This window comes from Corvus kubaryi, unplaced genomic scaffold (genome assembly GCF_017639235.1).
Source record: "Corvus kubaryi isolate FWS band 111438036 unplaced genomic scaffold, C.kubaryi_AGA036_p1.0 37300, whole genome shotgun sequence".
Classification (NCBI taxonomy): Eukaryota; Metazoa; Chordata; class Aves; order Passeriformes; family Corvidae; genus Corvus; species Corvus kubaryi.
The window spans coordinates 3,602,795-3,619,923 of record NW_024581093.1 but is presented as its reverse complement, the minus strand read 5'-3'; positions in this window follow the sequence as shown (position 1 = coordinate 3,619,923).

Genomic DNA, 17,129 nt, shown 5'->3' with positions numbered 1-17,129 from the left:
AAACACACAAATGTCTAGAAGGCATTTGCATCCTTCAACACCATGCCAGTCCCACCATCTCCTCAGACATGCTTAGTAAGCACTGCCCCAAATGTTTCAACTAACTCTGACAAGGTACAAGAAAAAGCTGTAGAAGAAGTCTCTAATTTGACAGAACTAGGTTGCAGGGCTGGAAGATGGCCACCTGTCCATAAACTATTGGAAACCACAGACAGACATCTTTGTGAGATTCAGCTGAAGTCTACACCCATCTCTACCTTTTCATCAATATCCACCAGGACTGTGTCCTCCAGAAAAGGTGGATTAACACCGCTAGGGAGAATTCCATAGCGATTGTTCACACGGCTTCTGCTGCAATACAGAACCTCTGGCAAAGATAAGTTTCTGGTGTCAGCAAACTGTCCCTGTAGCTCAGAAAAATGAGCTTCATTTTATGGCCCAAGAACCTCTGAAGTAGATGAAATGATATAAAGGCAGGAACAGCTGCAGTGTGGATCTAGGAATTACACAGCTGCTTATGTGACCATGGAGAGCATACCAAGAGGCAATGCAAAGTAGAGGTGGAGATAAGAAACAATGCTCTGGACCCTTCATCCCACCTCAATCTGTCCCTATGGAAGCAGCCTTTTGAATTTAGTGACATTCTACCTGTACTTCACACAGGTACAAAGCAAGCGGTTCTGGAGCCACAATTCAGGGCACAGCATGGCACTTTCCTGAAACTGCTTTGTCACAAAAGCAGCTCCTGTATCCCAAAAGCCATGTAAAGTACCTAAATCAGCAGTTATTCTCCTGATTGAACAGTTTTAACAAGAAAGGGTATTTTCAGAACAGTTTTAGGTATCGATGTGTGCTAACCACTGGCAGTAAAAAAATCATAAAAACCTTGAAGGATGATACAGACTTTCCAGGTGTGAAATATCCACTTCTCTAAGAGGCAACAACGGCTACAGCGGTGAATGCTGAGAAGCCTCTGCTGTTGTAAATGTCGTGTTCTTTTAATACAATCTTGCTTTTATTTTCACACAGAATCCAGCCTCTTTCCTGCACTAGTAATTTTATGCCTTCTAGAATGCAGTACTTTAAGAAACACTCAACATTGTGGTGAGTTCCAGAGAACTGGTGATGACATTATATTGTCAGCACCAGTTTTAATATCCATTCAGCTGGGATATTGAACAGACATGGGGACCTTCCTCACAGACATACAGAAATAAAAGGCCTCTGTTTACTCCTTCAACAAGACCAATATATGTATTAAAGGAGATTCAAAGCAAAAGTAAACTGTATTTCAGAAAAGCCTATGTGAATGGAAAATCAGGTACATTGTTTTAAGTATCACAGCCTTCTCTGTGACATGACGATGCTGGTGTGTCTGAGTTCTTCTGACTCACATCTTTTGTAATATGTCCCATACAGGCAAGTCACTGTCTTCCAGTCCCACTGTCTTTTACATGAATTCACAGGAATCTGATGACACAGAGAAGTCTGCAGCTGGTTTTGGTGGTAAACTCCCTTCCTGAACATCCATGTGCAACACTCCATGCACGTGCTCCTCAATACTGTGCACAGTGACCCTGCCCAAGGAGATTCAATCTAAAAGCTGTGTGGCAGAACAGTCATGGAGCGTGAAGGGAGACAGGAAATGTGGTTCCTGCCAGCATTCAGTACTGCACCAAGTGGAAGCACTCACTTCAGCAGCCTATAGATTCACCGTAGTTAAATTTATAATATTTCAGTGCACAGGGCTTTCTGCTTTTTTCCTTTTTAAGGCTAGAAAATGAGGTTACTGTGGACAGCTCAGGTATCTTGTAGATGCTGCTGTGGGATTTGCAGTACCAATTAACTTTCCCAAGTAACGAGGTATAATTCCCCCTGAGAAAGCCTGTTTCATCTGTGATATACTCCCCACAGAAACACGGAAATCTCACAGCCAAGGCTCAGATTCATGAGATTTTGGTGGGTTTTTTCAATATTCTTTGAGAAGCTACAGGAATAAAAATTTGACATGGAAGCCCTTCTACTGTTTTCTCTTTGGGAAAAACACTATATAATCCTTGAAAAGTGTTTTAACAGTAAGAAAGGTAACAATATTTTATAATCAGTGCCCATATAAAACTAAGTGTATTAAAAAGTGCAGACAATCTCTGCAGAAAACAATGAAGATAAACAACAGTTGGGAATTAGTTTAGGGCTGCTCCTATAAGACGGCCCAGTTTCTCTCATATTAAAGGTAGTGAAATTAAAAATTTACTCTGGCTTTTATTCACTGCCACTGTAATAAAACACCCCAACAACTTGGCAGCAATATAAATGGTTTCCCATCAACATGAATAGTGTCAGTGTGTGGACCTCTATCTACTCTTACTTGAGCTCAAGTAAATCAGAAGTTAACCACTTCAATGTGAATTACAGTGATACAAGTTTAAGAAGGAAGGAATCAGACCCGGACATTGATTCTGCATGGCCTTTGCTAATGAAACCAGCTCTGTCATTGTTTATACCCTCACTGAATGCTCTCACAATCATTTGGATACAATAAACAGCTCTTGCAGATGGCTGACTGCTACAGAGGAGGAAAAAAAAGAGGTGTATAATGGCCACACTAAAAGGCTTTGATAACAACACACCAACTTCATAAACTTGTGTCCTACAGTAACACAAGTGAACATTCAGCCGACTACAAGAAACAAAGGAGAATGTGGATGACTTCATCAGCCATTAAGTCTGTTGTGCCCTGATCTAACAGCATGATTCAAAATTAAAATCAAGGAAATTTGTCAACAAGCATTTCCTCAGCTCAGAAGAATCCTCAATTGTTGTGGCTTTTCCTCTGCACCCATTTGGGAGTGTCACATAGACAATGAATGGGGAGGATTTGGAGCAGACCATCACTTTTTACCAATTCCAGATCAATAAAACCAGTCACTGAGGCAGAGGTTCAGCCTGTATTGGGTTTAATTTACTCTGGGGACTGGAACAGATATACGCCATCACACTCCAGCAGTTCCATCTCTTCCTCCTGCACCGAGACATTCCAGGCTTGTTCAAACACAGCAGAGCAGCCTATGTGAGTCTAAGTCACAGCGGTCCTGAGAAGTGAAATCCAGAGTGGCTTTCTGTGGCTGTGGAAAGATGTTCTTCAGCAATGGGAGTTACGTGGAGAGTCAAGAACAAATTAGGTGAATATTCATTATTCAAAGTAGGATTAAGAAGTAAATGGTGGTTTCAGGATGTAATTTATGAGGGAGAATGACACAATCCCATACCATTTAAAGAGTGCCTTCTCAAACTGCCCCCGTACTTTCACACCCACACTTTTTCCCTTCCCTTAAATGTTAAAGAGCTGGAGAAGAGGCCTCATGCACAGAAACTGCATATGGATACCTACCCATTTTTTCATATATTTGTGAAAAAAATCTGAGCTCTGGAACATGCAGGAAAAAATGGCACACAGAACAAATTACTTCAAGGCCTATTTTACTCCTCTAGCCAATAAGTATTTCCAACTCATACACGTGGCAACATACTATTTTTCTGATCCAGAACCTTCTCATATAAATACCAAGCCAGTTTTCAATACCAGTAAGAGTATTTCATACACATCTTAACTGACTTCACATTTTGCTTATCAATGGATTCAATCATTTTTCAGCAATTAACCTGTTGAAGTGTTATTTTTAAAACTTCTGCATTTAATCTGATGAACTGCAACATAAACTAAGATGTTTATTCTAGTTTCATCCTTAGAAATCTACTTTTTGGCAGGTGTTCAAGGCAGCAAGTGTTTCTATAAACTGCAAGTGCAAATATGTCTCACAGAATGCACTGCAAACAGAGGATTGAGGAGACATCTAAGAAAACACAACTGAACAAAACAATGACCTCGATTACAGGGGTAATTTGTTTTATACACCAGTATTTTTTATATGCCAGTATTTGTTTCTGAACAAAACTCTATTATTTCAGGGCACTCTGCTGAATAGTGTAACAGGGAGTTCTCCTTGTACTCCAAATTTTCTGGCTTTTAAGGATTTCAGTCTAACAGAAAAGTTCAGGATTTAAAAATAAAATCAACAGAGAAGAGAAGAAAGAAACCAAATTAAAGCATGGAAAGTAACTCCAAGCACTTTACCCATGGCTGCTAATCTCCACTCTATAGACATGGGTAAAGCAAAGGAATGGAGTTAACCTGCCTAAACTCACAGCCCAAGTCAATAGGACAGTCAGGAACAGAACACTAATTCTCCCTCCTCACCTAAACTACAGCTCTTAGAAATGGGAAAAAATACTCACAAAAAGCCTATTCCTATAAAGAGAGCATAGGAGAGGACAGTCTCATTGAGGTAAATACTTTTTTGTGGAGATTACTGCTTGTCTCATCAATACCCCAGGGACCACCTTGTCTGCACCCATAATTAGGGCAAGCCCCTGTGTAACTGCATGAGGTCATGTTTTTCTTTCAAGCAGCAGTAAATTATCATGCTTGTTATCACTCCTCTATACAGATCCTCTCAAAAATTAAATTATCTCTAGGGCATCCCTTGCTATTTTGTCATTTTCAGTATCACTCTTAGTGTAGTAAGAAAAAAGGCCAAAAGATTCAGTATTTAGAGTTTGAGAAACAAAAATATTAATGCATTAAGGGGGGAAAAAGAGTGAAAGAAGTAGATCATCCTGGAACTGCCAATTTTCTGTATTCTTTGAGGATTAGATCCAAGCTTATAATTTCTGTGAGCAATTATCTAAATAGAAATGCTCTAATTGCACTAGGATTGTGTTTTCTCTGGAGTGTTATTTCTTTCAAGTATCCTGCTGTTTATTTATATTCAGCTAAATAAAAGGTGTGCTGAGTTACCCAGTGATTTACACTGCAGTAGGGATGTTACCAGTGGTACACAGGAGACAGATGGTGTAGCACAGAAAGCCCTCTAGGCTGTTCTAACTTACTAGAACTAAGCCCATTCCAGTCTCTGTCTTCTAAACTCACAGTTTAATAAAGAAAACAAAACAATACTTCCTGGATGATTGCCAATGAGCTGCTTTTTTGCCTCTGGAATCACTGCCAGCTCAGGGAAAAGTAGGGAGAAAACTAGGTATGATGCACAAGTACCCAAGGAAAACAGCTTACCCGGCTTGGCATCCCACATGTCTGGAAGTGTGTTAGAGGAGAGCCTGGCATGGAGGTACAACACAGCCACACACATTGTGCCCTCAGCAGTGACAGCAGCTTACAGCGATCATTTCAATGTGCCTCCATGGCTGCTCTAATCAATATCAGATCACTGACAGAGGGAACAGCACCAAGGCAAACAGCCAAGACAAAAGACCCAACACTCTTTAGAGTTCCGTTCATAGAAGAACAGAGAGGTTACAAGGGCTGGCCTCTACCGTTCCGCACCATGCGCTCCATTGCCCAGGAAAAGTTCTGTCTGTCTTAAAGGTTATTAAACCTGTAAAATGTGCACACAGTGGAGGGGAACACAAAATATCTCCTTCACAGGGAATTGTGGTGGTTGTTTAAAAAGGGCTCCTAGTCCTCCTTCTCCAGAATCACAGCAAAATGTCAGAAGAAAAAGCAGCGAGGGGAACCTCACAGTTCACTGCTTTCAGCTTGAAAACCAAAATGGATCTCATTACCCTAGAAAACCTTAGTGACAACAACAGGAGTGGGATATAATCCTTAAAGGGTCAGGCAACAGAGGAAGTTTTCTATTGCACATATTCATATCAAACACTACTTACTATCTTAATTTGTGTTTATTTAGGTTTATACATAGTAATGGAGAAACAAAAAAAGCAGAAAGGACCAAAACTAAATGAGTTTAGAAAATTCAGGAGATTGCATGAAAATTATAGTTTCGGAGGCTCTAAGTATCAAGTCAGGAATAATTCCCTAGAAATTTCATTGCTTTTTCCAAATTCCAGTCAAGAATAACTGCCTTATGTTAACTTAGTAAAGAAACAAACCAATCGCACATTCCTCCTTTTCTTAATGTGCCATCGTTAATGGACAACTCAACAGGAGGAGTAAGTGAAGAGGATCTCTATCTGGTTTTGTGCAGAATAAATTAATTTTAACTATTTGCAAACAGGACAACAACTTTTCGAACCACGGCTCTGTTCTCACTTCAAACCAAAAAAACATGACAAATGGCAGTTTGTACAGAAGCCTAATTTTTGTACCAAATTTTACCATGCAAAACATGCACAGAGCACTTGTTGATGAGCCACAGGCATCTGTGAAACAGGTCCCAAGAATAAAACACAAAAATATGTTAACTAGCAACTAAACCCATAACAGCAAATACATTCCAATCCCTGTCAGGGACTGAAAAACATATATTTCAGAAATACACCTACTTAAAGCTAATTTTCTATGCTGCCATGAGCATTACCATCAGCGAAACAATATCTCCTTGCCTGTCCTTTAACAATGAGGAAAATGACTGTGAGTAAAATAAACATGATAATTTCTTGTCCAAAGCTGTCACTCAGATTGATGGAGCAATTTGGTTTTTCCACAGCTGAATTAAAGGAGAGACATATCTGATAATTTTATTGCTTTTCTCTGTTTCTTCAACTGAAGTGAGAACCTTCAGAGCCTGGGACATCCAACACCAGAACAGACAAGTCCTACTTATGCATATGCAAAATGTGAATTCGTGTCAAAAAAAGGGTCTGCTGAACAGACCAAATTCAGAACTACTCATGAGGGAAAAAAATTCTACTTTAACCAAATGGAAGTTTTTCTAGTTTATTGGGTTTCTACCCATGAAGTCCATGGTTCACTTCAGCTACTTAAGAAATATTTTTGCTTCACAATATCACAATATTTTCACAGAGAAAATTTTCTAAGTGCATTTTAATGACTAAGCCTTTGACACAAGAGGGATAGATAAGTCTTTGCTTCCTTCTTGTTCAAGATTATTCCCTTTGAATTATGAGCTCAAGGATACAAAATCCCCATATGGAAGCAGAAATCCACAATATGAATTGAGGGGGTTTTTTTCCTCCCAGAAGGAAGAAAAAAACAGGAAAAAAAGCAATAAGACAAAGGGTCCTGGAGAGCAGAGCACTCAAGAATCCCAGACCAGTCTTCAGTTCTTCCATGCTTCATTTCAGCTGAAAGGGCAAGAACATGCCAATGAAGAGCTTGGTGTTTGGAACATCACACACCAGTTTTGGGATCGACCTTTTGCAAGTCCTGCCTGCTCACCATTGTTTTTCTTCTGGCTCCAGAGGACTTCCAAAATGGTATTCAAAGCCAGATCTTTCATGGCATTTTAATGACCTTGGGATCCCTAGTCCTTTGATGAAAACCAGATCTTCTATAGGCAGGAAAAGGTTTATGCACATCTCTCGTCAGGACGTTTTGCTATTTTTATACAGATATCATGATATTCAGTGGCAGAAAGAAAGCCTTTCTGAAACAAACTCATATTTTGCTTAGTCTTCCACCAAATAAAAATTTTACCACCTAGTTTGTGAAATGTGATTACACAATTGCTCTTGCCAAATTACAGCAATCATTCAAATTTCCAGAAAAACATGTCTATTCAGGAATACCAGATTTAGAATTGAGAACCTGGAGGATACACAGTAAACCAGTACTTTAAATTCCAAACATAGTTGGTAGCAAACCATAAAATTCTATCAAGATTTTACTTCACTTACTCTTTATAGAATAGCATTACATAAAAATTTGAAGTTTTCCATCTAGGATGGAAAATAATAGTAGAGATTCCTAATTTTAAGACAAAATAAGAAGAATAGTTTTCTCTGCAATTAATTTGGTATCAATTTTTACTAAACCATTCGAGGAAGAGCCAGTGTCGCAAAGGCTCTCAGTCTCCAAGATACTTAATGAACAGCCTCTGGATTCTGAAGGCACAGTTTGTATCTCAAGCTTAAATCCTACTTTATCTCTGCTTCATTATCTCCATCTCAGTGGCAGACAGTTCCATACTGTTTTCCATGTCATTGCTGGGTGCAGCAGCATTGTATTTCTATTTATTATTAGTGCAGTACTCTCTCATCACACATCCTCTTCTGGCTGCTTCAGTCCTGCCTTCTTAAACATATTCTTTGAACTGTGCTCCCAATTTCCTGTGAATAAGACTCTCTTATATGAAGATGTCTCCTATGATAGCCTTCTCTTTCTCATACACATTCAAATATCAAATGGGAACTGTATTTCTCCTGTATGTTAGTAATTTTTGCACATTCATTAAAAAAAATCAAGCAAACTGAAGCAGTGTTCCAGTCATAATTCTCACATATACCAGAAAAAGAGGATCAGCTGCCTTCCTGACGGAATTTCACCTCGAGTTTTATTTGATAATGCCGCCTGATACAACCTAAGGCACTGGTCCCTTTCCCAGGGAACAAACCCAATCTGTTCTGTCAGTGTCCAAGAAACAGGCAAGCTTGAACAGTTGTATCACCGTAAGAAATCATTCATCATCTACATTCCTAAATACTCTCTCTGCTTATGGAGAATATTTTCAATCCCATTGAAATGGCACTGGTGACCCAAAAATCCAGGGAAGTAAACTGTTTTCACACACTTTTTTCATTACTTCTCAGGACCTTTCATCCACAGCAGGCAGAGCACAGGTGTGCAAAAGCAACCAGTGGTCACATTCTATGCTCTAGAGCAATAGTAGCTTTTCATTTAATTAAGAGAAAATATTTAAAACCATCACTGCCTCCATGAACTGTTCTTCTCTAATACAAATGAAGGGAATTACCATGGTGTCTATGATCGACAAGTTTTTCATACTACTTTTCTCCTGTCTTAAACCACTCTCTAAGTGAAGATGTTTAATTGCAAATGTGGATGTAGCTATACTAAGATGGCACTGCAGGCTCCAGAAACATGGAAAGCACCAGCTTTGAAAACTTTACCAGTTTGAAACTGTTTAAAAGTTTAGGAAAACAAATGACAAAAAGTGATACTGAAATTAAATACACAGAAATAACTGCAAGGCTACACTAAATGTATGTGCTGTGTACCACAAAGCCAAGGGGACAGGATCAAATAGGCCTGCATTAAACAAGGGGGAGCAGGGTGGAAAAAAATACTTCAGGAAAACAGAACAATGGCATAATTTAGCATATTTGTACTTGGGTCAGATCCAGCTGATTGCTTTGGAAAGGATTCTTCTCAAAGTGAAAGGTAAATGGAGGAAGGGAGCTCAGGAAAGAGGCAGGTGTTTGTGTTTAAAATAAATTATTTGGAGAATGCAATGAACAGTGAATGTATTACGTTGCCGTAAACACTCCAAATACCTCAAAAATACTACAGCAGTGTCTTCATTGCCTTGGTTGTTATTAGGTAGATGGCAAACAAATGTTTCTTTGTGGAAAAAGAACTTGGAGCTCCGCCAGGAATGGTCATCACGTTAACACACATTATTTATGATTGCATAAAGTGCAAGAATATTAGTCACTTAATGAATAGCTGGAGGACGCCTGTTAAAAGACATGAAATGATCATAACTTGTTAAAGAAGGTTGAAAATGAGAATCCCTTCAGTCAGGAAGCTGCTGCGAGTCTCCGCCTCATGTCTACAGAAATGAAGTCTCAAGCTTCTGCCAAAACAGACATCAATGCTGACCTTTGTAAATTCAAGACTGAACATTTTCTTCTCCACATCTCTTACATACCCCCATTGACATCTTTGACATCACAAATTACCCATCTCTCCCTAAAACTTGCATTTGGTACACAGTTTATACTGTGGGCTTCCTCCTTGCCTTTCTTTTTAGAGCTCCATTCAGTGGTCTCGTCTTTCTCATCCTCCCTTCATACCCTGTGGACATTTTCCAAGGGGCTCTTCTAACCCACCCCTTTTTCATATTGTCTATTTTTACCCTTCTGTTGACCTCATTAACTCATATGGTCTCTCCTCAAGCAGGGGCCAACAGCCCTCAAATATTCCTCTTTTGCACATCTGTACCCTGCTACCTTTCTCTTGGCTCACAGATACTGCAATAGTAAATATAACAATAGAATTACACATTTATCCCACCTAGCCTTCTTCCAACCATCACCTTCCTCTCCAAAAGAAATCTTTTACCCAACTACACATGAAGGTTTTGAGACAGAGCAGTCATAAGATAGATGTTTTTCCTTTATGTATACCTCACTTTTTTCCACTTTATATTGTTTATTCTGCATATTAAAGAAGGAGAAAAAAAGAGCTGTCTGAGAAGGAGGAACTCTTTGGATTTATATTCAAACAAGGAGATGAAACAGGACAAGAAGAAACAATAGCTTTTTGTTGTTGTTCAGAAGATAACTGAAATTTTGTGAAATGCAGAGCTCTTTGTACCTGGAATCTAATTACATAAAGTGTTCTGTACCTCTGCCGCTGAATGCTGTGGGTTAAAGGGTTTGTTGCTCAGGGGTTTTAAATTGTGCTTTTATATTATTTTGGCTCTTTTAAAGCAGCTCCCCATTTTCCTAAAGAATGGCTGTTTCCAGCCATCAGACTTTGCTACCTCTGCTACAACAACATGACCGTGCCTGGCTAAGTACTTGCTCAATCTATTTATTCAGCTTCCAGCACAGCTCAGCACCATGTATCACATACATTGTGCAAAAATTTCGCTCAAGCATAATCATGGTTCTTAAAACTCAAACTTTGCCACACAATGACAAGGTCTCCACATTACCAGAATTACTTTCCCTCCTCCTCCGCCCCCATCCAACTCCTCATCAGTCTCTAGCATGACTCAACCCTGTTGAAAAGCTGTAGGTTTACAAGTCATTTCATTTCTTTCAAGTGAGATACATCATATGGAGGAAATAAATAAAATGTTTTCAGTGCCTGGTCCCCGGTGGATAATAGGGTCTATCTGGTTTCATAAGCTGCTTCTAACTGACAATTTTTCTACATTAGTTTTGGCTTAACCAGAGTGAAATCCCCATTTTGAAGCCCACTCTCTGATGGCAGCAGAACCTCACCCAGTAGCACATCAACATTTCCTTCTTGCTCTTTGGGCTGACCAACGTATTTTGGAACTGTTCCTGTTAAAATTCCCGCCTTATCTCCAAGACTGCGGGCAGGGTAAAAACTGCCTTTGGACAAATGCATTTTTCCTAAGGTCCTGTGCTTAGAGCCATCTTTTACTTGCCAAAACCCCAGACTTCAGCTACACTCTGAGGTTTTCAACACATTTTTAACTATTTCACTTCCAAATCCTAGGCAGTTTATTGGCTACCCAGGAGATACTTGTGTATGTGTTCTTCTCTGTCTCCCTCAGTGGCCTGTGTTAAAATTTATACAAAATGGAGAGGCAGGGGGTGGGGGGTAGCAAATTACTATCATGTATCATCCTAAGGAAAATGAAGTTAAAGTATCTTATTTTCAGTAGTCATGAGGGATTAAAAGCAGAAGCAAACATTTATCTGGATCAACTGATAAATCATTATGATTGCAGCTGCTTTTCCTCCCCCCAAGAGCTTCATAGTGTTAAATTTTGAGGATGAATTACGTCAAGTTTTGAGTATCCCCTGCTAGCTGCTACTTGCCCTTACTTTTAGTCAAATTACTTGAACTGCTCACTGTCAGCACCGTGCAGAATTAAAAGCCCCATTGGAAAAGCATCCTCAAACCTACAAAAATAATTGCAGAAGAATCAAAAGGGGCAGATGTGAAAAAAGAGCAATGAGGGCTAACAGAGGAGAGATGGGTCATTGAATTGAAAGGGGCCAGGTAGTAGCTGAAATTTCAGTATTATAAATAGGACATTATGTAGCTGAACTAAAAATAGGAGTTTTATTTTTACTTGATGTTCCTCGCTGCTGGCTGCTGACCTAGAGAAAGAGGACTCAGAAAGGAGAATTAAACAATTCCCCACAACCATGCAAAACAAAACCACTAGCCAGGTGCCAGTGCCTATTTGTAAACTAAGAAGAACACAATTTTCTTAAACCAATTTCAGAAAATGTCTAATTGAAAGAATTCCCTAATACTGCTGAGAAAAGAATGTAATAGAATACAACAACTTCTGCAGAAAACCAACTGCAATTACAAATTCCCTGTCTACATACTTGCTCATAAGAGAAAACGGCTGGTGTATGTACTCTGATTCCTTCACCCACTCTGTACATGTACAAGTGCTCTCTGTGCTGGAAGCACTCTCTGCACAGCAGTAATAACACATTATCATTCCAGTACTCGGTTTCAAGTCAAGACTAAGGGGCCCAGCACAGGTCTGGAAGAAAATGCTCTGTCAACTTGCCACCTGCCAACTATCTCAGGACAGTATCTTTTGTTCTTCCCTTTCCTAAAGGCCAATTTTACAGTTAAACAGAGAATCCTAATTTAGGTATGGTAAAATGGAAGCTTTTCTGGCCAGCTGCTGAGGTGGTTGTTCATACTTTGTTTCATTTTTAAAAGAAAAAAAAAATTAGCACAAGCCTAAACCACCAAATCTGGATTTAAGTTTCAACCCCATGCATCTAATCCTCGGGACAAAGGAGACTTGAAACCATGGTTTTGGTTCTGCTTACAAAGATAAGAGGAAGTTGTAAAACAAAACCAGATCTGAATCTGAACTTAAGCTCACAGCTGTTTCAATCCGTGGCTTTCGGGGGAGCCCATCACTAGCTAAAATCTAAAGGACTCAATAGACTTGAGGTTTCCCTGGTCTGATTTTGGCTTTATCTGCTAAATACTGGCTCTTTGCAATGTACAACAGACCCCAAGGGGCTGTGCTCAAGTATTTATCCATCACCACTTCTGTAGAAAACTCAAATGAAGATGAAACGTGGTGATTTAATTTTGAAGAGTAAGCCATAATTACTTAAAAGATTTTATGGCATCAACAAAAATAACTTGCAGCACTTGCCGTTGCTGATCAAATTGAAATAAGAGTATTTATTGTAAGAAATTATTGTAATTACTTAAGGAAAAACACTTAGCACTTAGTGTAGTCCATATCTAAAAAATAGTAGATCTAAATCTACTAGTCAGTCATCCTCTCCCACAGACTGAAAAATACCAAAATTCTTACTTGCTGTATTTGTACACCATTCACATCTGTCACTACGTACAAATCAGTGATCTGATTTGTTTGAGAATGGTAAGACTCAGAACGTAATTCTGCACTTAGCTTAAATAATTCTAAAATGCAGGTTAGCACAGAGGCAGATGATAATTCAAAACTTCTTGCTGCTGCTAAGATATTTTAGCTTCTCTCACTGTCAAAGCCAAGTCAAACACACCGAAATTAAAATGCCTATTTGCAGTGTCTCAAAAGACAACAGAAAGATTAACATATTTTGTTTTCACTCTTGATTTTTGGTAATATTTTTTCACTTCTCATATGTTGAATCAAAATCCCCAAATAAAAAAGTAAATGCCCTCACTAAGGCTGCACTGTTGTGTTACTGGTGGGTTTTGATCCATCAGACAGCTTGAGAGGAGAACAAGGACCAGAACACTTCCATACTGGAAATGCTGGCTAAATAGGCCATTTCCTTTCTTTCACCATTGTACTAATTTTTATACATTTATACATACACATACATACAGATATAGGTACACATATACACACACAACACTACTTCAAATCTAGTTTTAGATGCTACTAATAATTTTGACAACCCAACATTTCTGCCTTTACTTTTTCCCCTTCCCCTTCCTTAATAACTCACTTGCATAAAACAGACAAGGGTTGCTGGGCAACCTCTGGAACAGCAGCAAATGGAAGGAATACAACTAAGGAATGGACATAGCAGAGACCCAGGTTCACCTGACCCACACTTGCCAGGCACGACCTACATCTCTTAAGCACCATTTTTGGTGTAAGGGCACGAGGAAACTTCAACTTAGCAGCACCACAATACACTAAAACTGGCCTGATGATCCATAACCATATCAAGTCACAAATAAAAGTCCTGATGATTAATGTCCCACGTTCTTCCTCAGATATTCAATCTATTAAAAGACATATTTTCATAAAAAGAGGTTCCCTTCCTGCTACTCTGATCAAAGGGAGAATTCTCACTTCCCTTGCAGGTATCTTCACTTTCCTGTTTCTGTACATGCAGTACACAACTTCTGTATGCAATATCTTCTAAAACACTGTAAGACCTAATAAACAACTAGAAATAAAATTACAACATCTTCAGTGAGTACTGGACACTGGAATTGGTTTCCACCCAATGCACCACTCGCTGCAGTAATATGCAACTTCCTAACCAGGAGATCTAGATCCACTACATAATTTTTGCCCTCACCTTGGACACAGCCCCAAGCATGGAAACAGAAGCCCATGAACACAAGCCCAGCACAAAAAAAATTCAAGGGAGAATGTCTAGCTCTTGTTATAACCAGATGATTTAAGAGTCTCCATTTTGAATATCAAGTAGCTCCAGAGGAAAGTGTCAGGTTTCCTTGTTGCTGCCCCTCTTCAGCCCTTACCATCTATTCTTGGCCATCCTGCAAACAGAACCAACAGCAGCACAGCTGCATCACACTGAGGACAAACTGGCTTTCTGAAGAAACTTCTAATATTTACATCTTCTCCTTGCGGGAAATATCATGACTCAAACGAGCCTTTTCTATTTTCCTAGTTCAAATAAACTCTCTTGTCACACAAAAAAAGGCATCTTGACACCCCTTCTCCACAGTTGTTCCCTCTCTTGCAGCGAACAGCCAAAAGGCTTTGGACTGTTTGCTGCCACACACCACACACTTGTACATCCACCTAAATGAAGCCACTGTGGACCAATTATGAAAGATCTGTTATTCCATTTGGAGTTACTCATTTGGGGGTTTGATTTTTGATTTGTTTTCCTCTGAGATTTTTTAGAAGCACTAGTGGGATGAAGTTTAAATTAAATTGGGACCATCAGCATCCCAAAGACAACTATTCAGTAGCACACATTTAATATTGATTTAATATGATTATGTGGGCTGTTTGTAACCGCAGCTGTCTAACTAATGCCACTTAGACACAAAGTACTTTATATATTCATTACCAGGAATGTTAGAATATGAACCAAACCAAAACACAACTAAATAAACCACACAAATATGTAGCTCTGAAAGCTAGAGGAAAGTTAACAATTAAAAGCTGCAGTTTTCAATTAACAGAGACAGCTGAGGTGGATTGTTTTGTGCATTGCATGAATGGTCTAAGGTACCACTGGATAAATAATTACAATATTACAGAATACCCAAAGCAAGTGACAAACCAACCATTATGCTACACAAAATGAATCACTAATAAATCAAAACTGCATCCATGCCAGTTGTCTTTGAGGATGACCTTTTATTCCTGGCTGCTTCCAGAGCCAGGTGAATCAACCAGTTCCAACATCCTGCTGAACTTTGGAAAACAGGAATGCCTGTATTAGGGCACAACATAGCTGTTTCTAAAATACATCTTACAGCTGTAGCTACCAACCCAGGGGGATAGAAGAGAGTGAGGTCTAGTCTTCTAATCCTACCAAACACCATAGAGAGGATTTTTGGTAATGTCAGTGCCGATCCCCCCTGTGGTTTGCAGGCGCCAGGGCCCTGCTCAGCACTGGACACAGCAAAGTCCAACCACATTTGCTTATTTCAACAGTGCTGTTCTGAGCACAACATGGACTTGATTTAAATAAATAAATAAAGTGGGTGATAAATAGAAGTATGATTGTGCAATAGAATTCAGCATCAACGAACGATCAATAGCATGCAGAGTATGTCAGAGCACGGGGGTCAGCTGCGACAACTCGTGCCCCATGAGGTAAGAGTGTGGATGTTGTTTTACCCGAGGCAGACACTGTGGTTGGGCTGCACAGAATCCAGTGGCGATGGCACCTCACCAGCACCCAGCACCCTGTTCTTACGAGGGCTAAGGCCATTCCTCAGCACAGCCCCAGCACCTGGGCAAAAACCAGCACCTCAACACCACAAGGCTGAGGGAGCACAAGTACCCAGGGCCCCGCCAAGATGGCGGCGCGGCCTGAGGGAGCCCCGCCCGCGCGGCGGAGATGCCGCCGCCTCCCGCGGGACGGAGCGGCCGCTGGGCGGCGCTGCCGAGCCCCGCGGCGCGGGGTGCGGGAACGGGATGCGGAATGAGGGGAACGGGATGGGGGAACGGGATGCGGGAGGCCGGGTCGTGGCCGCCGAGCCTGGCGACGTTCCCGGCTGCCAGGCGGCGAGTGGAGACGGCACTGCCGATCGCGGTGATCCCGCAGCGCCGAGCGCTGGCGGCTGGCCCCGGGAGGCAGCGGAGGCCGCCTTGTGCAGCTGCGAACCGGCCGCCGCCCCCGTCTGGGCACGGTCACGTCCGGCGTCTGTCGGCTGACAGCGAGCGGTTCTGCCAGCGCTCGGGAAGAATACCAAAACATTCCCAATGTTCTTCCTGGCAGTGTGTAACGAAGGGCTTCCCAGTGGCACCGCAGGGACGGAGCAGCAGTCACCGCCGGCATCGTGACAACAGCCGGAGCGCGGTGATGCCAGCGCGGGGAGCAGCCGCCTCAGCCCAGGGCTGGAGGGGAAATCAGATTTACTTCAAGGCAAACTACTCAAGCCCCGGGCTGCTGAGAGCAAAAGTCAAGAATAGTTTTCAGTCAAAGGTTTTTGTAAAAATTAGACCTCTCATGTCATGCTAACAAAACAAGTCCCTTGCTCTCAGCACCTCAGTTTTGCGGATGACTTGGTTACATCAGCGTTCCTGTAGCAACACATATCCATACTCTTTCAGGCACTTGACGCTTTTGCCAAGCTGAAACAAATCTCCAGGTTGTGGACGGCTGATGTCTGTACTGGGGATGAGCTCTGTCAAGCCATCAGTAACATTTTTCCAGGTAATGAATGTCCCAAAAGATTTTTCTGCTCACTTGTATCTTTGAAATGTATCTTGTTTTATCTAAGGGTCTACATTAAAATACCAATAAAAGTCTCACTGGTTAAAGCAAAAGCACCACATGAAAGTTCCCAGCCTTTAAAATGTCACCAAATAGTTCAAAAGAATAATTTTAAAGCATGATGGTTCCACAAGAACCATTTTCAGGCTAAATATATATTTTGTTCCCATTGATATATTTTTTGGTACACAGCAATTTAAGTAGGTTTGGGGAACCTGATGTGAATTTACTATTCACTTTCAAGTTTT